General features: G+C 42.4%; 1 protein-coding gene across 3 annotated transcripts in view; it reads right to left on the minus strand.

The window, feature by feature from the left end:
- STAT1 (signal transducer and activator of transcription 1) overlaps positions 1 to 25,357 on the minus strand; it is a 1,683,855-nt gene that overhangs the window by 767,963 nt on the left and 890,535 nt on the right. The gene's annotated exons all lie outside the window — the stretch shown is intronic.

Consider the following 25,357-nt stretch of genomic DNA (forward strand, 5'->3'; position numbering starts at 1 on the left):
AACTGGAAATGGATGATAATGAAGCAGGGTGGAGTTCAAGAAATAATGAGAGTGGTATTTTGGATGCAGATCCTTAAGGACAGTAATAACAGCCATACAGAATATTACATGGGGGTCCAAATGGAGAGATGATAAGTCAGCAAGCAAAGGAGAGTAGTACTGAATTCACCTTCAAGTCTTGGTGAGTACCTTCACGAGGTGGACCCAGTTTTTTCACAAAATCTCACCAAGACGACACTGATATATAAACTATTTTTATAGAGCATATAGCATTGACAGAAGTAGGCCAAAAATAAAAAAAAGATAGCTGGGTGCACAAGACCCCCGATTAAAAAGTGCCCAATCCTGGTAGGTGCCAGGACTGGAAAAAATGACAGTGTAGAATCCTCAAAATATGGAAACATTCCTACATTGGGGCTAGGTCAGGCCCAAGGGGAGGATGGCCCCCCTTGATGTAGAAGGAAGCAACAGTCCACAAAAATCACAAAAACTGATAGGCCAAAGAGCAGCCATAAAGATGACAGAGTGGACTATTGTGGATAAGAAATAAATTATGTATTGTCACTATTATGTAAAAATCCCAGAATTTCCAGACACAAGATATACAAAAAGATTAAGAGAGAAATTAGAGAAAAGAAAAATACTTCCACAAGAAAGTCTGTCAGAAGCCTCAAATACAAATTTCTGTTCATTAATACAACAGATTATATAGACCAAGAAACTTTGATCTGTCTGGAAAAAGAAGCAACTGAAGGAAGTGTGAAAATATAAACAACACCTAGACAGTTTTGAAAAGTATAAAAAAGAAATATGGACATGGGAAAGAAAGAGTGATTTGATATGGTGCAATATTTATGCAAAGTCAAAAGCCAAATTAATCAATATAAAAAAGGCAGCCCCAAAGATATTCAAAGAGAAATCCAGGCAAAGGCATTCAGACAGGGAAACTTTCACAATAAAAAAATAATATTACAAAGAGGAAATGTAGAAAAGAAGATTAGTAAAATAGAAGTTAAAAAAAGCTGAAGTTATGGAATGCCTTTGAAGTGAAGGATTTGGTTTAGAAGATCTAATACAAGTTACACCATAGCATGATGGAATAAGTCCCCAAAGTAAGAAGAAACAGGAAGATCAAGAAAAGTCTGAGGAAGAAATATGGACATGGGAAAGAAAGAGATTTAGTATGATATAATGTTTATGCAAAGGAGAAAGCAAAATTAATCAATACAAAAAGAACAGCACCAAAGATATCTGAAAAGAAACACAGGCAAAGGAATTCGAACATGGAAAACTTTACAATACAAAAAAATAAGAAGACAAAGACAAAAAGTAGAAAAGAAGATCAGTAATGGAGAAGTTAAAGAAATAGAAACTGAGGTTATGGAGTACCTGCGAAGTGAAGGATTCAGGTTAGAAAATCTTAACTCAGAAAGCAGAACAGCAGAATAGAGCAAAAGATATCCAAAATAAGGAGAAACCAGTTGAATGGGAAGCAACTGGGTAGTTGCTATATGAAGATATTTTGCAGCCTTCCACAGGAAACCAGTATAAATGTTCATTTGAAGCTGGACAGCAAGCGAAGGAACAGGAAACTGTGGCAACTCTGACGCAGTCAATGTTGAGGTGTGACAGGACAGACAGTTCCCATATGACAGAGCAATGGATGCTACAGGATGAAATTGACGAGAATATGCCACAGGAAGATGCTATAGATCTCGTTAAAGAATGCCCGCAAGAAATGGAGAGCAAAGAATGTGCCCTTACTTTAGAAGAAAATGAACTAAGAGAAGAGTTGCTTGATTTAATAGCGATAGATAAACATATTAAGATGAATGAAAGAAATAGACTGCAGAAGGTCAATAAAACCCAAATGTCAGAAGTTTGATAAAACAAATAAACACAGTAATTAGGACTGTCCATAGAGAGCCATGCAATATAACAGAAGTAAACAGGATATGTTACTGTGCAGCTGAATTAATAACAGATAAAATTCTACTACAAGACACAGGGTCGTAAGGGAAATGAAGGGGAGATATAGAATACCATCAAGGAAATATCGAATAGAGAAAACTATAAAGTAATTAAGACAAGAAGTGTCACTGTTAGAAGAGTATAGAAGAGGGAACACAATAACAAAAATACTTAGAAAAGCAATGTGCACAATTATAACGGATCAGGATCTATCTCGTACTATTGCAAATAAACTAAAAATCTCATCACAGGCAGAAAAAATTAGAAGATACAAGATATATATAAAGGAAAAATACAAAATAAGCAATTTATTGATGACCCCAAAAAGTTCTATAGAAAATTGGGAAACAAGGCAAAAGGAAGTGAAAGACCACCCAAAAAAGAAGAAATACATTTTGTAGAAATATTCATGAAGATCCTGTGGAACATAACAAAGACGCTAAGTGGATAGAAGACGTAAAAGAAAGATTAAGAAGTTCAAAGGTACAGGATATGAAATGGGATGAGGTAACGGCCAGAGAGGTTGAGATGAAGTTAAGAAAAGCATCCAATTTGAAAAACCCAGGCCCAGATGCAGTTCCTAACTTCCGGCTAAAAGTATTAACATCTTTGCACAAAGACTTAGCCATGAGTAAGTACTATTTATATGCGTACCCCAAACAGACACCAACCTGGTTAACAACAGGAAAAACAAGTTATCCAAAAAATTATAGATCAATAACTTGCCTTCCGATGACGTATAAACTATATATCGGAATTGATGCCGACAAAGTTTATAATCATTTAGAAGAATATTCAATCATGGTAACAGAACAAAAGGGTAATAAAAGAAAGTCATATAGAACAAAAGATCATCTGTTGCTAAACAAAGTCATACTGGAGAACTGTAAAAAAGGGAAGAATCCACATATGACAAAAATTAAATATAGAAATAGGCTTGCCACTGCAAATAAATGTCCTACAACACTCACAGATAAACAGATCAAAAAAAAAATAATAAACAGTGCAGAGGGTGACACACGACAGAGGATAACGTAATCTTTAATGGTAAGCGCTTTCGCACCCAGTCACTGGTGCTTCATCAGACCATTTAAATACTTTGTTTCACTCAGCTTAAATACAAAAGGTAATGGTCATCAATTGACCAATCATTAAAAATAGTCTTTCAAAATTCAGTCTATCAGCTTACAAATCGATGTATTGTAATTCGCACCTATTGGCTAAATAAAGTCATAATGGAGAACTGTAAAAAAGGGAAGTATCTAAGTGTGGCATGGATTGACTACAAAAAACATTTGATAGTATCCCACATTCATGGATAAAACAGTGCTTAAAAATGTATAAGATACAACTTACACTGATCAATTAAATTACAGTGACCATGAAACAGTGGCAAGCCACTTTGCAATTAAGCCATGACAAAGGACAAATTATTACTTCAGGGATAAAAATTCAAAGGGGGGATATTTCATAGCGACTCCCAGTCACCGCTACTATTCTGTCTTGCTCTTAACCCTTTAAGCTGTCTACTTAACAGATTAGGCCATGGTTATAATTTGTCTCCTAAAAAACAACGAAGTGTAAAGACCTCACATCTTCTCTATGTCAAATATTTAAAACTGTATAGCTCATCAGATGAGGAACTGAAAGCACAACTGTAAGTAGTCAAAAATTTTCAGATGATACAAGAATGTAAATTGGTCTTGATAAATGTGCAAAACCAATCTTTAAAGCAAAAAACTGCAGCACCAACTGGTCTGGTTTCTGTTTTTTTTTTGCTTTAATAGCCAGTGTTTTAAACCAGTTCTACTTGTTTGCTCAAGCTGTTCAAAGCTACAATGAGATAGGTCTTCTGCTATTTGCTGTGCTGTGATACTGGAAAAGGATAAGTACTTATTTTCAACTGTTTTCTGCACTTCTGTTTTACTGTATATCTGTGTAATATGTGCAACTGTAGTTTGTAATCTGTGCAACTGTTTTAGTCTCCTTTTTGCTGTCTGTTAGAGCTGAATATCTGTTACTGTTTGTGACCTTTGGAGCTTGTAGTGAAATCTTTGTCTAGAGAGGCCTAGTTGTTTTCTTTGTGGCAGAAAAAAATCAGTCTGGTTTGATCCAGCTAGAATCATTCCTGCAACACTGTTATTTTGATTGGATAATTGGGCTGTTTCTGTTTCTTTGCCTTCAATAGCCAGTGTTTTAAACCAGTTCTACTTGTCTGCTCAAGCTGTTCAAAGCTGCAGTGAGATAGGCCTTCTGCCATTTGCTCTGCTGTGATACTGGAAAAAGAAAAGTGCCTATTTTCAACTATTTTCTGGACTTCAGTTTTATTGTATATCTGTGTAATCTGTGCAACTGTTTTTTGTCCCACTCACCTGCGCAGGTGCTGTGGTGGTTTTAAATATTGGTGGCTTTGAGTTGCTTGCCTCTAGTATAAAGTTGATACTGGACACTCCCCCCAGTCACATTACATCAGCTCATTCTACTGTTTATAGTGAGAACTTAATAAAGGCCCATCCCTTTAGCTTCTGAAACTTGAATTATCTTATCTTCTGTCTCTTCACTTCCTACTACAAAAAGAAAACTGTACCTCTTTTTACTTCATTTATATTTGCCGTATTTATTACTGCTTGTTCGTAGCCTCACTAAATTGATGACAGTATTCTACTGAATCGCTGCTTTATTTGTGCTGTCTGTTACTGTTGTGATTGTGAGCTACTGTTTCAAAGCAATCTACTTTAACTATATTTCATTGCTATTTACTGCAATTCATTACTGTTTAACTGCATTTTGTTGCTGTTTAACTGTATTTTTTTTCATACTGCGAGTTCTATTCTCTTGACTATAAGTGATTAATCTGTGCTTCATTGTGAGTTTTTTCTTACTGAGTTCTTACCCTTAAAATTGAGTAGCATAGTCTATATACAAGTCTGCTGCATCCAGAGCTTCAGCTGCATGTTTTTTAAACCTTTTTGAGGTATTCCAGCTACAAGTTTTCCCTTAGTAGCACTTGTGTTATCATCTAGTAGTACTACTTTTAGACCTTCCTCCCTTTACCCTCTTAGCTCTTTCAGTTTCTGATAACTATGGATGGACAATTTCCTACATTTTCTCCTGCCAGTCTGGTCAATATAGGCATCCTGAGACAGTTTAGCAACTGCCTCATATACACAGACAACTCTCTACTACTACCACCTAGGAACACAATTTGTGAGAGATGCAATTACATCAAGCACCTAGTGTCATTGCTCTCTCCCTCACAAACCAACATTGAGAAGGTTGACAATACGAACATCACATCTAAAGCACCACCCACACCTACAAAACACACCCCCACTTATGCGGAGGTCCTCAACAAAAGTATACCCAAACAAAAGAGATCTCTGAGGCATAAACACAAGTAAACTCCACTGCCCACCACACCATACATCACACATAGTCCGCACACCTGTCTCTCACAGCCACTAAGGCCTAAACATAAACTTAAACTATTAATCATAATAGACTCCATTGTGAGACACACAGATGTGCCCCACAAGAGGCTTGATAAGGAGACAGTCACGGTTAGCTGTTTGTTGGGTGCCAGAACCCCCCATATCACCAATGCACTCAAGTATCTCAACAGGTACTGTTATGACTCTGTCATAGTCCACGTTGGAGTGAATGACTTGAGACATACCTCCCTGGACTATATGAAGAGAGACATAATCGAGCTTGCTGAGGCACCAGGCAGGTATGTTCCTAGCCTTAAGAAGCATTCTATCATCACCCAGATTGATGCCTTAATACAAACAGAAAATGATTGACTTTAACAATTGGCTTAGTTTCTGGTGTCATTCCAAGGGGATCAAGTACTTGACAGCCTGGGATGACATGACTGACAAGCCTCGCTGTTTTGCCAGAGATGACCTGAATCTGTCTCCCTTGGGTTTCAGGCTCCTGGCAAAGGCTCTTGCCTCCCCATAGTGCCTTTTTTAGGCAATGCCATGAGGTCAAAACTACCAACACGAAAATTTCATCAAAACGTAAATTAAACGTCATGCTGCTAAATGCTTGGAGTCTAAACATGAAACTGCACTCATTGCAAGCATTCTTAACCCTGGAAGAAGCTGACATTTGTGCAGTCACAGAAACCTAGTTCAAAGCTGCGGAGGGCACCCTAGTCATACCATTGTATCATTCACTCGGACCCTAAAACTGTGGGGAGCAAAACAAAAGGAGGTGGAGTTGCAATATATATAAAAGACATACACACCTCTAGGCTGATCAAACAGTATGATGCACAGGAAATACTCCAGGTGCAATTAACAATTGACAAGACCCCTATTCAAATCATAGCTAGCTACAGGCCTCCAATTATGACTCAAGATGCCCATTCCATCTATCTGGACCTCTTCGAATCTATCAAGATTCTACCCTTTACCCTGATCCTGGGCGACTTTAACTATCCAACCATAGACTGGAAGAAATACTCATGCCAAAACATAAATGCCCACAGATTCCTTGATTTTGTCAATGCAAATGCCTTGGACCAGTTGGTTGACACCCCCACAAGAGGTGAAAATATCCTAGACTTGGTATTAACCAACATGAGTAACCACTGCAGCATCCCTACAGTGTCATAATCCCTAGTAAGATCCTACCACAAAACAGTCACTTTCAAAGTCATCATCTGCCCTGACACCCCCCCCCCCCCCCAGCTAGTGTCAAACAGAAAACTTCTCCAAACCTGATTACAACCTCCTGAGGGAAGGTCTAGACAGCTTCACAGTTGCCTCCCCCTCCACATGAACTGGCACATATGTCCAAACTTACACCAAAGTACTATATGAGTATTTACATAGTTGCATGGAATCAGGAATACCAGACAAGATGAAATATTCCTCCTCAAGGAAGAGTAAACCTGTCTGGTGGACATCTACAATAAATGAACTTTATAATAAAAGGAAAAAATTGCTGTCCAGGACCAAGAAGGAGCAGGTGTCTACCTGGAAGCAATCTCTCCTTAGCCTGAACAAGCAAATAAGAGTACTAGTGAAATCCTCTAAAGCAAACTGAGTCCAAAGTGGCCACATCTACTAAAGACAATCATAAGGCTTTCTTCACATATGTCTGCAATCTCAAGGGAAGCACCCAGATCTGCTTAGAATTGGTGGTCAAGGACACGACATACACTAACCCTGTAGATATAGCCAACCTGCTGGCAGACAGGTTCAGTGAAAACTTCACTCCTCTGCTCCCCCCCTCATCAGTAAAACAGGACATCCCTAGTACCTGTCCCCCTCCTCTTATCTCTATGGAGCAAGTCATCACCTCTCAAAGGCAAAACATACAGCTTCCATGGGACCTGATAACATCCCAGGCTGCATCCTACAGGAACTCAGGCAGGAACTTGCAACACCATTAGGCACCCTATTCAACCAAAGCCTGAGTACCGGCTTCGTGCCAGCCAAGTGGAGGACAGCTACAGTCATCCCTTTGCGCAAATGTGGAGCATCCACTGATCTAGGAAATTACAGACCTATCAGCCTAACTAACCTGATCTGCATGGCCATGGAGTGGATTATCATGGACGTCATTAACAAGGACATTGGCAACCTCCAGACACATGATTCCAAACAGTTTGGTTTTGTCAAGGGGAGGTCATGCCTGGCAAATCTGGTCGACTTCTTTGAGACAGTCACCAAGTCCAAAGACGAGGGGAAGATGGTGCACATTGCCTACCTTGACCTGACCAAGGACTTCGATACTATTCCCCACTCAGGTATAATAGATAAACTGTCTCAACTATGCATCCATCCAAATATTACCAGATGGGTAGCAAACTGGTTCACTGACAGACCCCACCTAGTCAAAAAAGGGGAAGCTACCTCAAGTAGTAGAGCCATAACAAATGGTATACCCCAGGGATCGGTCTTGGGGCCACTGCTGTTTCAAATATACTTCTCAGAGGTGCAGGCCAAATCTAGTGGGCTATGGCTGACCAGGTTTGCAGATGACTGCAAGCTGGGTGCTGTCATCAGTTTCCCTAGTGATGGGGACATCCTCCAAGAGGGTCTCACCCAAACAAATATCTGGTGCTAGAAATATGGCCTCAAACTGAATGCCAAAAAATACATTATCATCCCTTTTGGGGAGAATGATGTCCCCACAAATTATCACACTGATAACAAGGCACTAAGCATGCAATCAGCTGTGAGGGACTTGGGCACCCAGGTTGATAGCAAACTGAATTTTGATCACCATATTGCCTCCACTGTACAGAAAGCTTTCTACAGGGCCCACCTCATTAGTAAGGGTATCTCATCAAGGGACAAGGTGGTCATAACATCCCTGCATTCTTCCCTTACAAGAACCATTATTGAGTACAATGCCCTTTCGGCATGTACCTCACAAACATGCAGCAGCTGGAGAGACCACAAAGGTTCCTTACCCAAAGAATCCAAGGCCTCAGACATCTACCATGCACAGATAGGCTAAAAGCCCTGCCCCTCTACTCAGTCACCTGCAGACTCCTCAGAGGTGACATCTTTCTGGCATACAAAGCAATCTCAGACTCCGCCCTGATGGGACTGCTGCATATCAGCAAGCCATGTTCCACTCGTGTAACCCACATGAACGACTCCAACCTGGTCTGTAACATCAACAGGACTTGTTGGCGGGACAGATTTGTGTTTCAGAAACTCCTTCTTTTGTGGAATAGATTCCCCCTCCACGTAAAGCAGAGTACCTCATTAAACCTTTTTAAGTGCAACCTGGATAAATGGATGGGGAACAGAAAATACACCCCTGGGATTCCACCTGTGTCCTTGCTTGACAGTGGCATAGGGTGCTGACTTGTTGAAACATGGGCTAAATTATTGGCTAGGTTTGTAAGGGCCTCATGGCCGATAGCCTAGTAACTTCCTGTGATCCTATGACCAAGAAAACATCAGTTTGGGACAAGAATGTGATATAAAAGAACTTGAGCAAGAGGGAGTATATAAATATTTTGGAATTGATGAAGGATCAACAATAAAACATGAACAAATGCGAATAAAACTTAGTAAGGAATATTTTAGAAGACTTGAATTAATCCTGAAAAAGCACTGACAACTAGCAACAAAATTCAAGCTATAAACCAATTTGCTCTTCCTGTCCTAACTTAACAGCTTTGGAATGACTGACTGGCTGGAAAACATGTTGGATAGATAAGACTGGAAAACAAGAAGGATGCTTCATGCTCACCAAAATGATTTATACAAATCAGTGCATACCAAGATTATATATCCACTGTGCTGAAGGAGGTGTGTGCTTCCTAGAAATTGATTACATGAACAGATCTGAAAGGGTAGGACTGCACACATATGTGCTGGCCTCACAAGACCCAAACGTAATGAAAGTTTTGAAACATGAGGAAAATAAATCTAAGATGACTTCCCTGCTTACTCTAGCAGAGGCATATCGGCATCAAGCAGGAACTGAAATCAAACCAGAAGTAGATAAAAATCAGGCAGCAACTGAATGTGCCAAAAAACACAAGAAAGAACATAAGGAAAAGATCAGATGAGAAGTAAAGAAATGTGGAAAATGCATAAATATAGTTGCAAGCATAGAAAACATCTGGAAGAACCTGATGCTGATCAGGATCGAACGCAGGAATGGTTAAGGAGAGGCAAATTCAAACAAAAAGATGAATGGTTGATATTGGCAGCCCAAGATAGTGGGCTATGTACACATTGGTTTACACAGTCCAATGAAAATGTGGAAGAAACAAACAAATGTAAGTTCTGTAAAACACAACTGGAAATAGTCGCACACCTTGCTGCTGGTTGTAACATACTAATGGCAGAAGGACTGCATACTGAAAGGCATAATAATGTGGCAAGACTGTTGCACTGGGGATTGTGCAAACATTATGGTACTGAAATGGCTGAAAAACACTGGAAACATAAGCCACAGAGCATCACAGAAAATGATGAAGTCTACATCACATGGGATCACCCATTACCAACAGTGCAAAAGACAAACATGAGAAAACCAGACATAGTGGTCCATGAAAAGAAGAGAAAAGTAGCACTCATCATTGGAACTGCTACACCCAGTGACTACAGTGTCTTGTGTACAGAAAGCACAAAGTCATAAAATATCAAGATTTGCAGGCAGAAATGACAGCAATGTGGAAGAAAGATACCCAGACAGTTCCAATAGTAGTAGACAACGGTCTTATAAAAATAATCTACAATCATATTTAGATCGTTATCAATACATGTAACTCCATACAATTGCAGGAGGAGTCATTAATGGGCACATTAAGGGTGCTAAGAGCACTTCTGGCTGACATCAAAGACTGCAACAATACTAATTTCGATCAGATTTCTCTGTTGTTACCTTGCCACTGTCGTCCTCTGTAGGCACCTCCTCTGGATTGGTTTCTGCCTCTGGAACGCCTATTCCTGCCCCTTTGGGATCTTGTGGAGTCAGGAAAGGACCAATTTTTGGCAGGCCAGTTCCTGCTAAACCTTGGGGTTGGACCTGCAAGAAATCTTTAACCGCTTTAACAGATTTTGCCTTTTCTTCCATTTTCTTCATTACCTGCTGGGCAGGTGTACCAAACAAGCTGGTCTTATCCATAGGAGCATCTAATAACTTAGCTTTAACATGATCCGTAAAGCTTGTTCCTTTAGCCATGCATGCCTTCTTATCACTGTGCCAGTCATGGCTGATCTAAATGAAGCCTCCAGTGCATCATAGCCACATTTTAAGGAATGGTTACTAACCTGTTGTATGTTATTTACCATTTCTAATACATATTTCTTATCAATTGATTCATCAGAGGATAGCTTTTTGTTAACTGATCAAGCATAAACTCTTGGTATTGTATCATGTGAAACTGACAGTTTAAAGCTCTAGCTGAGAGAGTAGCTGAAGTGTAAACCTTTTGCCCCATCTGTCTAAAGACCTGGCTTCCCTTTCAGAAGGAATAGGGTTTTAGCTGTGGTCGGCTACTGCCTTGGGACCCTGGGATATAGTTTCGGGGTCTGCAAGTGGGGCCTTGTAAAGGTGGTGATGAGTGTCTGGTACCCTGTAAAATCTGTCTGGTTTGGCAGGGGCTGACGGTAAAGAATCTGGTGCAGAGCAGACATCATTGAAGGCATCATCCACTACAGAGCACAGGAGGTATAGCTAAGGGCCTGTGTTGTGGAAGGTGCAGAAAGGTTCTAAGTCTTTTTCTGGAGTCTGAGAAATCCTGCTGCTGCCATTGGAACTGCTCTCGCATGGCATGTAAGGTTTCCCAAAGGAAAATTCTTCTGGTGGGGAGGCAGCTGGAATGGATTCTTCAGCATCTGAGTCTTCAAAATTGGAGAAAGGAGCCTCTGGCTGGTCTGTTATGTCTGATTCATCAGCAGAATCATCAGAGGACACAGGCTCGGGGGGCTCTGCCCTAGGTCTCTTCTCTGGGGGCTGAGAGGCCCTGTCTGTGTGAGATTGAGATCCCCTAATTAATGAAATTAAATCTTCTGCCAGAGTAAGCATTTGTGAACTAGAAGAGGGCCAGGTTGTAGGGGGTTTAGCAGGCACTGTTCTAGTAGTTTTGGCTGCTTTGGCCCTGGCAAAGGCCTTAATGGACATGGCTGCTGGAGGCCTAGCAGCACCACGTGCTGGGGTAGACACATCCAAGGGAATGGTGTCTGATAAGTCAGTGGCAACCACCGTAGTGGATAAAATTTCTGAGGCCGATTCAAGAGAAGTAGCAGGGGCCTCAGTGGTAGTGATAGATTCTGCTGTATTTTGATCAGCTTTCTCGGTTTCGCCGAAACCGAGACACTCGCGTTTGCTTAACCATGGTTTCGGCCGAAACCGCGGACCGCGAGTGTCGGTCTTTATCTTTGCATTTTTTAGCAGTTTGGGTAGTCGGAGGATCCGACGGCATAATATACGCGAAATCAGAACCGAAAAACTGTTCAGCAAACTCCGACCGACGCCTAAGCCGCTCGCCGGTTGAAAGAAGCACAGGCCGAACAGGCTGCTACGTCGTGGGCTGGGCCTAAACAAGGCAGACAGTAAGAGTGGAAATCCTTATGAGGTATTTGTTTCCCACAGGTTACACAATTATTAACTTTTTCTGACATCGGCTGAGGCAAGAAAGAGTCCCCAACGGGGTACTTAGCTTTAGAAGTCTTCGAAGTAGTATTCGCAGAAGTAATCTCTGGATCCGACCGACCGCACTTGCAAACAGCTTCTGCTTCGGCGCCACGCCGCAAGAAAGACTGGGGAAAATGGCGTCGGCTGATGCCTTTATACCCGGCCAACAGAGATGACGGGTGAAGTGCGACATCAGTCGGCCGGGACTTTGGAATCCGGCCGACTGAAGGGCTGCCTGACGACAGGACAACCCAGTTGTTATGACTGCAGATGCATCCATGAAGGACATCAAATGGTATACCCCAGGGATCGGTCTTGGGGCCACTGCTGTTTCAAATATACTTCTCAGAGGTGCAGGCCAAATCTAGTGGGCTATGGCTGACCAGGTTTGCAGATGACTGCAAGCTGGGTGCTGTCATCAGTTTCCCTAGTGATGGGGACATCCTCCAAGAGGGTCTCACCCAAACAAATATCTGGTGCTAGAAATATGGCCTCAAACTGAATGCCAAAAAATACATTATCATCCCTTTTGGGGAGAATGATGTCCCCACAAATTATCACACTGATAACAAGGCACTAAGCACGCAATCATTTGTGAGGGACTTGGGCACCCAGGTTGATAGCAAACTGACTTTTGACCACCATATTGCCTCCACTGTACAGAAAGCTTTCTACATGGCCCACCTCATTTTTAAGGGTATCTCATCCAGGGACAAAGTGGTCATAACATCCCTGCATTCTTCCCTTACAAGAACCATTATTGAGTACAATGCCCCTTTCGGCATGTACCTCACAAAGCACATGCAGCAGCTGGAGAGACCACAAAGGTTCCTCACCCAAAGAATCCAAGGCCTCAGACATCTACCATGCACAGATAGGCTAAAAGCCCTGCCCCTCTACTCAGTCACCTGCAGACTCCTCAGAGGTGACATCTTTCTGGCATACAAAGCAATCTCAGACTCCGCCCTGATGGGACTGCTGCATATCAGCAAGCCATGTTCCACTCGTGTAACCCACATGAACGACTCCAACCTGGTCTGTAACATCAACAGGACTTGTTGGCGGGACAGATTTGTGTTTCAGAAACTCCTTCTTTTGTGGAATAGATTCCCCCTCCACGTAAAGCAGAGTACCTCATTAAACCTTTTTAAGTGCAACCTGGATAAATGGATGGGGAACAGAAAATACACCCCTGGGATTCCACCTGTGTCCTTGCTTGACAGTGGCATAGGGTGCTGACTTGTTGAAACATGGGCTAAATTATTGGCTAGGTTTGTAAGGGCCTCATGGCCGATAGCCTAGTAACTTCCTGTGATCCTATGACCAAGAAAACATCAGTTTGGGACAAGAATGTGATATAAAAGAACTTGAGCAAGAGGGAGTATATAAATATTTGGGAATTGATGAAGGATCAACAATAAAACATGAACAAATGCGAATAAAACTTAGTAAGGAATATTTTAGAAGACTTGAATTAATCCTGAAAAAGCACTGACATCTAGCAACAAAATTCAAGCTATAAACCAATTTGCTCTTCCTGTCCTAACTTAACAGCTTTGGAATGACTGACTGGCCGGAAAACATGTTGGATAGATAAGACTGGAAAACATGAAGGATGCTTCATGCTCACCAAAATGATTTATACAAATCAGTGCATACCAAGATTATATATCCACTGTGCTGAAGGAGGTGTGTGCTTCCTAGAAATTGATTACATGAACAGATCTGAAAGGGTAGGACTGCACACATATGTGCTGGCCTCACAAGACCCAAATGTAATGAAAGTTTTGAAACATGAGGAAAATAAATCTAAGATGACTTCCCTGCTTACTCTAGCAGAGGCATATCGGCATCAAGCAGGAACTGAAATCAAACCAGAAGTAGATAAAAATCAGGCAGCAACTGAATGTGCCAAAAAACACAAGAAAGAATATAAGGAAAAGATCAGATGAGAAGTAAAGAAATGTGGAAAATGCATAAATATAGTTGCAAGTATAGAAAACATCTGGAAGAACCTGATGCTGATCAGGATCGAACGCAGGAATGGTTAAGGAGAGGCAAATTCAAACAAAAAGATGAATGGTTAATATTGGCAGCCCAAGATAGTGGGCTATGTACACATTGGTTTACACAGTCCAATGAAAATGTGGAAGAAACAAACAAATGTAGGTTCTGTAAAACACAACTGGAAATAGTCGCACACCTTGCTGCTGGTTGTAACATACTAATGGCAGAAGGACTGCATACTGAAAGGCATAATAATGTGGCAAGACTGTTGCACTGGGGATTGTGCAAACATTATGGTACTGAAATGGCTGAAAAACACTGGAAACATAAGCCACAGAGCATCACAGAAAATGATGAAGTCTACATCACATGGGATCACCCATTACCAACAGTGCAAAAGACAAACATGAGAAAAACAGACATAGTGGTCCATGAAAAGAAGAGAAAAGTAGCACTCATCATTGGAACTGCTCCACCCAGTGACTACAGTGTCTTGTGTACAGAAAGCACAAAGTCATAAAATATCAAGATTTGCAGGCAGAAATTACAGCAATGTGGAAGAAAGATACCCAGACAGTTCCAATAGTAGTAGGAGCAACGGGTCTTATAAAAAAGAATCTACAATCATATTTAGATACGTTATCAATACATGTAACTCCATACGAATTGCAGGAGGAGTCATTAATGGGCACATTAAGGGTGCTGCGAAGAGCACTTCTGGCTGACATCAAAGACTGCAACAATACTAATTTCATGAACTTTAATCGTACTTTGACTAAAGAATGGAGTCCATTCCCGTCATGGTATCAGAACCCCAAATGATTTGGAGGTTAAAAAAAATATTATATTCATAAAGTAGCAGAACATATTCTAAGAATGAAGCCAATATGAAAACTGAGAAAGAAGATTTTGCCAGTATGGATGACTGCACAAAGGGGGTACAGAAAATAGCCAAGACGGGGCTACAATTTACTGGAGAAACCTGGCAAAGGAACCGAGATACTGGGAGCAAGTAATGCAAAGTAGGATGAGGCCAAGAAGACATTTTGATTGCAGGCTAGATACTGCCTTTCTCACCAGGGCTTGATCTCAGAGTACAGGCAAAGAGAAAGGGCTCGAGGGAATTTTAAGTGTAAGATCTGCTCCGGTAGAATTTTTAGCTGAATCTAGTACAGATGCAGCTGCTAAACAAGGGATAATTAGTAAGACATATAAAATATTGCATGACAATGATAACAGTTAATCAGAGGAGGTTAGAAAAGATAAGGAAGAGAGACTAGAAAAGCAACAAACTAGAAAAAATGGAAAGATATATGTATAGCTCTCAAGTATACAACCAAGTTCAGAAGGTTTAGAATCTTTGCATAGGCATTTTTATATCCCAAACAGACTTCAAAGAATTCTTCCTCGGGTAGACATCAAATGTTGGAGGTATGATAATAAAGAAAGAGATAACTGGGAACACGTTTTGGAAGTGTAACGAGTTGGCAGATTTTAAAAATTCCCTACAGAGTATCATAAATACTGGTTAGCAAATGGCTGTAAGGAAGGAAAAAAGAACCATAATGTTTCATCTGTGTTGTTGATCTTCGTTCATTCATTACTGATGGGTTATCAGTTCCGTCCTCAGAACCGAGCCAGCCTTATACCAAGCTCACGTCAGCCAAAAACTCTCGAGCCAAGATCCTACCCACAATGCTCTGCTCCCTGCTACCTCAGATCGAGTTTGCAAGTTGCTAGACAACAGTAGAGGTTACCTCTGGTCATAACAGACCTACAGGAATGGAAGAAAGGACCATATGAAATCTACCAGGAACCTGCGGAGGGGGATGGAGGGTGGGGAGTAATGAATGAACGAAGATGAACAACACAGATGGAATATTATGGTAAGACATAACTTCTTTATCTGATGTTGTTAATCTTCGTTCATTCCTTACTGATGGGACAGTGTCCCCAGCTACCTGTATCCCTGGGCGGCCCTCATGGAAGGACATTCCTGAGCACCATGGAACCAAAAAAGCTCTTCCGCTGGAGGCCAAATCCAATTTGTAATGAAGAATAAAGGTATGGGTGTTGGCCCAAGTCACAGCTGAGCAAATGACATTGAGGGAAGCCCTAGCATGGAAAGCTGCTGAAACTGCCATTGACTGTGTAGAATGGGCTTTCACTTTGTGAGGCAAGGTGATGTTATTCTTGTTGTAGATGAAGGTAATGCAATTTCTCAACCATGATGCTAATGTAACTTTAGAAACAGGGTGACCTAGTCTTGGTCGAGAAAAAGCCAGAAATAATTGGTCTGATTTAGGGGTAGATTTTGTTCTGTCCAAATAAAAATGGATTAGCCTGTGAACATCTAGGGAGTGCAGGCAATACTCTTCCTTGTTAGAATGATTAAGAAAAAATACTGGGAGGTCAATAGACTGGTTGATAGACCACTCTGACACCATTTTCGGTAAAAAGGAAGAATTAGTTCTCAGTGAGAATCTATCCTTATGGAAAATAAGGTAGGGACGTTTGATGCATAAGGCTTAAAGTTCTGACAGATGTCTGGCTGATGTGATAGCAACCAGAAACAAGGTTTTCCAAGAGAGGAACTTTAAATCACATGAAGATGCAGGTTAATAGGGGGGTGTTGTTAGAGCTTGCAGAACCAAAGACAAGTCCCAAGGTTGTACTGGTTCTCTAAAGGGAGGTTTTAAGTAAAAAACACTGTTCAAGAAAGTCTTACAGAGTCTGTATGACATGAGTGAAGAATCCTGGAAGCCAATGTGGAAATTAGAAATGGCAGCTAAGTGAACACGAACAGTAGAGGCTGATACCCCAGACTGAAAAAGATCTGATAAACAATCTAATACCACACCGAAACTGGGGCTGACAAGGGGTCCAATTGTTTGTTCGCTGCCCATAATGTAAATCTTTTCCATTTACTGAGATAGATTAGCTTGGTAGATGATTTATGAGATGCAATAAGAATAGTGCGCACCGGGGAAGAGAGGTTATCCTGCCTGGCAATCACTGGAAGTGGAGAACCAAGCTGTCAATTTCAGGTTTGTTAGACCGGGGTGGGTCAGACCCTATGGGTGGGAGATCAGCATCGGAGTTGGACTGAGAATCCATGGTCGATCTAGCAGGTGAGGCCAGAGGAAGGGGAACCAAACTTGTTGAGGCCAATATGGAGCAATGAGGATTACTTTGCTCTTCAACTGCTGTGATTTCTTCAAAAATTGGGAGAAGAGAGGTAGAGGAGGATAAGCATAAATCAGACTCGGGGGCCAAGCGTGGACTGGAGTGTCTCTCGGTTACTGTCCCCGAGGGGGGATCAGGGCAAAGTAGTTGCGGCACTTGTAGTTGATTGAGGAGGCGAATAGATCGCAGCAAGGCTGGCCCCAGCAGTTGAAAATATTTGCCGCTATCACAGGATTGAGGGACCACTCGTGAGGTTTATAGAATCCACCTCGTCAATTTGTCCGCTATCACGTTGGAGCTCCTGGGAATGTGCATTGCAATTAGAAAGCAGTTGGAAGCTGTCACCCATTGCCATATTCTCAAGGCCTCTCAGCATAATGAGTAAGATCTGGTGCCCCCTTGCGTGTTGATGTACCAGACTACTGACATGTTGTCTGATTGGACTGCAATAATCCCTGATGGAAGGATCAACTGGAATGCTTGTAACGCTAATAGCACCGCCCTCAGTTCCAGGACATTGATATGCAAATGAGCCTCTGTCTCTGATCAGGTGCCTTGGAGCAAGTTTCCCTGACATAGCCCCCCCCCACTCCATCAGGGAGGTGTCCTTGGTCACTGTGGCTTTGGGCTGAAGGGGCAAGACCATTGTTGGAGAGCTTGAGATATGCACCAGAGAAAATCTTGCTTGCATCTCTGAGTGACACTTATTTGAAAAGGCAAAGGATGTTGTGGAGGGTACCACTGAGTGAGAAGTAGCCACTGAAGACATCTCATGTGGAACCTGGCCAGAGGAACAATGGTGATCGAGGCTGCCATTGATCCCAAGAGTTGGGAGTATGGACCGCGCAGAAGATCTGTTTTGACAGATTAGCGGTTGAACCTGTTGTCTTATTCTTTGAAGTCTGTGATCTGGGAGAGATGCTGTGCAATTCCTCGTGTCCAACAGAACTCTGATGAATTCTAAAGGTTGTGTTGGTGTTGTCTTGGACTTCTCCCAGTTTATAGTGATTCCCAGGCACTGAGCTGTGAGAAGCGTGTAATCTAGGGCTTCCTCCAGAAGACGCTTGGTGGGGGCGGTAAGGAGCCAGTCATCTAGGTATGGAAATGCCTGGAATCCTTGAAGTCACAGGTGAGGGATAACCACTGCCATGCATTTGATGAACACTCTGGGGGATGTAGAGAGACCGAAGGGCAGTGCTCTAAATTAGTAGTGATTGGCTCTTATGCGGAAGCGGAGGTATCTTCTTGAGTGTTTGTCCACTTTTATATGGTAATACACAGCTTGAAGATCTATAGAGCACATCCAATCGATTTCTTCCAAAAGAGGAAAAATAGACTGAACCGTGACCATCCGGAATTTCTCTGTTTTTACAAATTTGTTTAATGTGCTGAGATCCAGAATCAGTCTCCAGTCCCCTGTCTTTTTTGGCACTAAAAAGAATCTTGAGTAAAAAACAGATCCTATATGGTCTGGGGGGACTGTTTGGATGACACTTTTTTGTAGCAGCTTTCGGATGTCGTGTGCTGCTGCTTCCCTATGACTGGGTGGGATGTCGGGTAAATTTCTGGGTGAAATGGGATAGATAGGGAAGGGAATGCGGTAGCCTCTGGACATTATCTGTTATACCCAAGAATCGGTGGTTATTGTTCGCCAGGCAGTGGGGTACAAGGAACAACGATCCCCGAAAGGGGCGTCTTCCATTAGAGTTTCCCCCGCTGTCCTTAGGGGAGAACTCGGCACATGCATCACAGAAAGAGCCCTGTGATTTTCTGTGCCACATCTTCCCGCTCCTCTAATTTCAGGAGTAGAATCATTGAGGGGTGGAATGTCGGACACCAATGGCAGACAGGGTCTTACCATCTTGTTCGCACCTTGCCAGCGTATGTTTAACCTTTGGACCAAACAATGAAGCAGCCTCGATGGGGGCATTCATAAAGGAAGCCTTAAAGTAGTCCGCAAAGTCGCAAAGGTGCATCCACGCATGACGTCTCATGACTATGCCTGCGCCTGCCGCTCTAGCCGCTCCTTTCGTTGCGTGTGAAATGAGGAGCATGGAAGAATTGGATATCAATTCCAGGGTGGCTATCTGAGAGGCTATGTTGTCGCACACCTCATCAGAAAGAGCTCCTGCCAAGGTTTCAGAGAGTTGGTTGATAAGGTCTCTCTGGAGCCTCGTAAAGTGTGCCAAGTAGTTTAAGGACCTTACAGCGAAGGTCGATGAAGCAATCACATGCTTCCCAAGACTGTCTATCGCCTGTGACTCCTTGGGTGGATGGACAGTCTGGCTCTCTTCTGCCAAGTCATTTTTGGTTTCAGCCGCCACCACCATGGCATCTACTGGAAGACCTATGGACCAATGAGGATGTTCAGCAGGGGGAGATAACATTTTGTCAGGCCTCAGAGTTATAGCTTCTAAGGTGTCAGGAGCCTTCCATGCACACTGGATGATGAGCTGGACATGCTCATCGGCCGGTGGGGTAACCCAGGAGGTAGGGAGCCAGGCACGAAAGGCCTGCAGGAATATGGATTCCTCTGAGGAAGGGTTGAAGGACTTCCAGTCGCCCCCCTGTCTTAGGATCTCGCAGATGTCACCAAAGGACACCTCATCAGAGGGTGACCGTGGGGACCCTTCCCCATCATCAAAGTCCGTATCTTCGGTTAGTGACTCTGCAGTGGAGTTCATGTGCTTCCCCTTGCATGAAGCCTTGCAATGGACTTCCTCAGTGGGGAGCTCTGGGGAAGACTGCGAGGAGAGCATCTCCTGAGAGGGAGAAACCTGAGGCCCTTGTGCCCAAGGTCCGGTAGTTGAGGCTTGCAAGAGTTGTGGCACAGAAGGGGCAAGGACTCAGACAGGGATGTTTTGCCAGTTGAGGCAAGTGCCCTCTCTGTGGCCTGGAAGGCCAGACTGCCCAAAGAGGGATGGGAGCCCGGAACCGAGCACGACAACCTCGGAACCGGGGTCACACCCCACTTCGATGAGCCGACCCCAAGACCAGGAGTCTCAAGAGGACTGTGGAGCGTGAGGGGACGAGGAATCCTGGAGGGTGCCATAGAAAAAAATTGGTGTCGAACCAAGAATGCATACCCCCTCGGTACAGCCACTAGCCTGAGAAGGGCCCAGTGAACTGAGGGCCACAAGGATGACTCTGGCTCCAAAGTGAGGTCCACTGTTTGTGTCGAAGGAAGGGAAGCTGCTGTTGGAGGAAGGGGCTTTGATGCTTCCCTGGAACTCGAAGGAGGAGTGCAAGAAGGAGTCTGTGGAGAAATACAGTCACCTGTAAGAGGGAGCACAGCTTTAGAAGGGTAAGAGAGTCCCCTGGCCACAAGCAATGGATAGACAAGGCGCAACACATCCTGTTTTGAGAGGCTCCTGGTTGACCTCATAGACAGACCTGATGGAGATTCTGGCCTGTCTAAAAAGGGGCTGTACTGACTTCCCACAAAAGGATCTAAGGAGGGAGAGTACTTAGTTCTTGCGAGTTCGTGTGGTGCAGAGCCTGGAACCAAGGGTGTCTGCACCAAGGAGAATGGTGTTGAGGGAATCTGCGCTGACAAAGTTGGCACCATAGGCGTCAAAAGTCTCTGCACTGTGAATGGTGGTGTGGCAAATGTCTGCAAAGAAGAATACAATGCCGCTGAAGAAGGTGTCTGCACTGGTAAATACGGTGCCGAAAGTGACTGCACCAAGCAGGTCAGTGCCGAAGGCGTCTGCACCATAGAGGGCAGTATGCTGGAAGTTGACTGCATCGGCAAGGATGGAGCCGAAGGAGTCTGCACCAATGGTGCCAAAGGAGACTGTACCTGTAGAGATGGTGCCAAGAGGGTTTGCACTGACGTCAGTGGTGCCAAAAAGGTCTGCCACAAAAGTATTGGAGCTGTAAGTGTCTGCACCGGGAACTCCGGTGCCGGTGGTGATGAAGAAGACATAACTGGAGTGAGAATAAACTGGGGTGGTGCCGAGGCTGGGGCTGAAAGGACCACAGATGGCAGTGCTGGGCACAAAATTGTTACCTTTTTGTGAGTCAACTCCTTGAGATCTCCAGAGGGAGATGAAGTGAGTGACCTTAAGGAGAAAGAAGAAGTACGCCTCTTCCAGGGTTTAGAAGGAGGGGGTGATCCCTCCGACACAGAGATATCCTTGCAGAAAGCAGTTTTAAGCAGGCCTTTTAGGATAAGTTTATTCTTCCTTTCATTCAGAGTCCTAGCCGAGAAATTTCTACAAATCCCACACGGAGGGTCCTCTGAAAGGTGGGAAACATTCAGACAATAAACACACAAATCATGGCCATCAGAAAATGGTAACTTATGGCGGCATTCTGTACATTGTTTGAAACCAACACTACTTTTCTTATCCAACATTTTGATATCGAGGGAGAAATTACGACATTACTAAAAGGTTTAAAAACTACCCAGAAGGGTAAGAAAGGGGGGAGAACAAGAAGAATTATCAATGATGGTAACGGAGAATTACCTCAAAGGTAAGAAAAGGAAAATACTATACGGAGAGAGTCTCAAAGGTGCGATAGGGTAGAGAATAGAGATAATGAAGAATTGAAAACTTTCTAAGCACCAATATTAGAAAATCTTCAAAAAGTTAAACACTTAGCTGAGAGAGCAGGCTTGACATGGCTGTACAGCAACGCAGCAAACAAGATCTGAGGTAACAGGGAGTAGAGCACTGTGGGTATGATCTTGTCTCGAGAGTTTTTGGCTGACGCGAGCTTGGTACAAGGCTGGCTCGGCTCCGAGGACGGAACCGATAACCCATCAGTAATGAATGAATGAAGATTAACAACATCAGATTGATTCTTTTGAGCTGGGATACAGGATCTTAACTGCCTAGACATGCATGGAAATAGTAAGGCCTTATTAAGTTTAATTCTGTTTGCTGCCAAAAAAGCAGTTACTAGAAAATGGAAATCAAAGTACACCAACTGTATTTGAGATACTGAACAGTATAAAAGTGATTAAGGTACTGGAAGAGGGATCTTTAGCAAAGGGAAATAGCAAATTACATAGAAGTAAATGAAAATTGTGGAAACAATATATCCATAATAATGTTCAGGAGGAGGAGGAGGAGGAGGAGGAGTGAGGTTTAAGAGAAGGCAGGAATTTAGCAAATTTTTGTAATGCTCAACTGATGACAGTATAAAAAAAACATGATATACATTGTATTTAAATGGAAAAATATTGAAGTGATTTGTTTTATTTTCTGTTAATGTATGCTTGCCTATGTCTTAACTGATAATAAGGTGTTTAAAAAAGCAGTGTATCTGTGCAAGCAGTTGGAGGGTTCACAAATAATCTAAAGAAAGTATCTCCAAAGGAAAATACTACAAAGCACTACTGCAAAGAAAAAAAAAATTCTCTTTCACTGTAGAATTATAAGTTTTGTACTCATAATAACTTGGCATCTGTTTTCCATTTTCATTCTTCCTCACCAATGGGTTTGGATCCAATCCTCAGATCCAACTCGGCTACATACACAAAACTTCAGATCCAGCTCTCAAGTGCCTCCTTCCACCCATAATGCTCTATTCAATCCCCAACACCTCAGACCGAGTTTGCAGCCCAATCTCCCACTTTATAATACAGACATATACAGACATAAGAAATGTCAGGGCTCAAACCTGAAAATGAATGGTTCCAATACAGTCTAACAGATACTTCTAGGAGTGACAAGGATTGGGGGGGTGGATGGGAGGGAAGGTGAGGAAGAATGAAAATGGACAACACAGATGCCAAGTTATGGTGAGTATATAACTTATAAATCTGATGCTGTCCTTTTCCTCACCAATGGGACACAGTCTTCAGCTACCACTGGGAGACCCTCATGGAAGCACATGCCAGAGCACTATTAAACCAAAAGAAGCTCTGCTTCTGGAGACAATGTCTAATTTTTAACGTGTAACAAAAGTATGAGTCTTTGACCACGTGGCTGCAGCACAAATATCATTAATGGAAGTCCTTGACAAAAAGGCAGATGATGTAGTCACAGACTGAGTGCAATGAGCTCTAGGGGGTCATGGCAAATACAGTCCTTTTTGAAAATAAATCATAGGTTCATAGTTTAGCACTAAGCTAACTGCCCTTGCGAGCCATTTTAAGCCTAGCCAATTATCCCTTGCGAGACTCAAACCCTGCAACTTGTGTTTGTAAGGCAAACACCTTAGCCATTAAGCCACCCTCCCAACCCTCATGAAAAGTAATCAGTAATTCAGCAATTTTAGATACTGCCTGATCCAAGCAGTTAAGGGAAAAGGATTCAAACAGCTGATTGGACTTCCTGAACTGCTTTGTCCTGTGAAAATAAAAATGTAATTGTCTGCGCACATCAAGGACATGAAGCAAGTATTCTCCCTTATTCGTAAATTTTGGAAAGAAGACTGGTAATTATATGGACTAGTTAATGTTACTTTCCATTGCAACTTTAGGAAGAAAGGAAGGGTTGGCCCACACAAACATCCTGTCCTTATGAAAAATAATATAAGGACTCTTAGCTGACAGGGCCCGGAGATTAGAAATTCTTTTTGCTGAAGAGAGAGCTACTAAGATCATTTTCCAAGAAAGAAATTCAATGTCACATTTGTCTGCTGGTTCAAAGGGTTTCTGATTTCATTCCTGAAGGACCACAATAAGGTCCCAAGGAGGAGAAGGGTCCTTTATTGGAGGTCTGAGAAGAAAGATGTCTTTCATGAAGGCTCTACACAATCTGGACAAAGCCACTGATAAAGATTTGTTTCCAGAATGGAAATTAGAAACTGTTCCCAAATGAAGCTTAAGTGCAGAAAAAAATAGCTCCTTCTTTACAAAGAGCTGCTAAGAAAGAGAAGAATGGCTGAAGTTGGTGCTGAAAAACGGTTGATATTCAGTCTGGAGGCCCAAACAGAAAATCTCTTCCATTTGATTCTGTAGACGTATTTATTTTTATTTATTTATTTTACATTTGTTTACCTGTATAGTCCGACTGGATACATGCCCATTTTCAGCAGAGACCTGGGGACAAAAGCTCCACATACACAAACTTACATAAATTACACAGAAGTTAGCAAACAATTATAAAAAAACAAGTGATTATATACAATGGCTTAGTAGTGTTCCCTAGTAGGGACTCACAATTCTCATGGACAGGCACAATTAAAAGTAAGAGACATCAGATTGGAAGCAGAGCTTGGTGACATAGTTATAAGGTATGATAATTACAGAATGTGCTTTCAACATATAACTTAGTCACGGTTGGTACATGGGCATAGCCAATTCACTTTGAGATACTGTTTGAGGTTTTTTTTTTTGAAGAGACTTTTGGAGGATTGTAGGGTTATACAGTTTGGCAACGAATTCCAGGTTTGGCAAACAGGAATTCACCAGCAGAGTTATTAGCTATGTGGGTTTGGACCAGTAGTTTATTGGCTGACCGTAGGGATCGCAGGTTGCTATATGGCTTAATAATATTTTTAAGTGAGGGGGTATCCTTAGGGTGGTACACAATTTTGTGCGCTATTAAGAGTTGATTGAATTGAATTAAGCTGGGCAGTTCTAGCCACTCTAGTTGTTTAAGGTTCTGGCAGTGGTGAGTTCTATAGGTGGAGCCAGTGGCAAATCTGGCAATATGATTGTAGCTATGGGACAGCTTACCTAGTTTGGATTTGTTGAGGTTTGACACTACAGGCTAGGCATATAAAAGATTAGAGAGTAGGTGTGATCGGGTGATTGCAGTCCTAGCCAGTGGGGTTAAAAATGTCTTGTTTCTATACAATGATCCAAGCTTCTTATTGATGGTCTGTATGGTTTTGTTGACCTGTAGGTCAAATTTGAGATTGTCTATGATAACCCCTAGCAGTTTGGTGTGATGATCTGGGGAAATAGTGGTACCATTGTTAGATGTGACAGAGAATGAAAGTGTAGTAGATCTACTAGTGGGGGAAAAGTAGGCGTTGGTTGGTGTGCCAGTTCTCAACAATGTTAAATGTATTTTGGGTTAAGGTTTACAGTTCGGATGGGGAGGTGGCTGAGCAGATCAGAGTGGAATCATCTGCATATTGGATGCAGGTAGCTTTAGGGATAGCAGTG

This window comes from Protopterus annectens, chromosome 6.part0, assembly GCF_019279795.1.
Source record: "Protopterus annectens isolate FY-2018-M chromosome 6.part0, PAN1.0, whole genome shotgun sequence".
Classification (NCBI taxonomy): Eukaryota; Metazoa; Chordata; order Ceratodontiformes; family Protopteridae; genus Protopterus; species Protopterus annectens.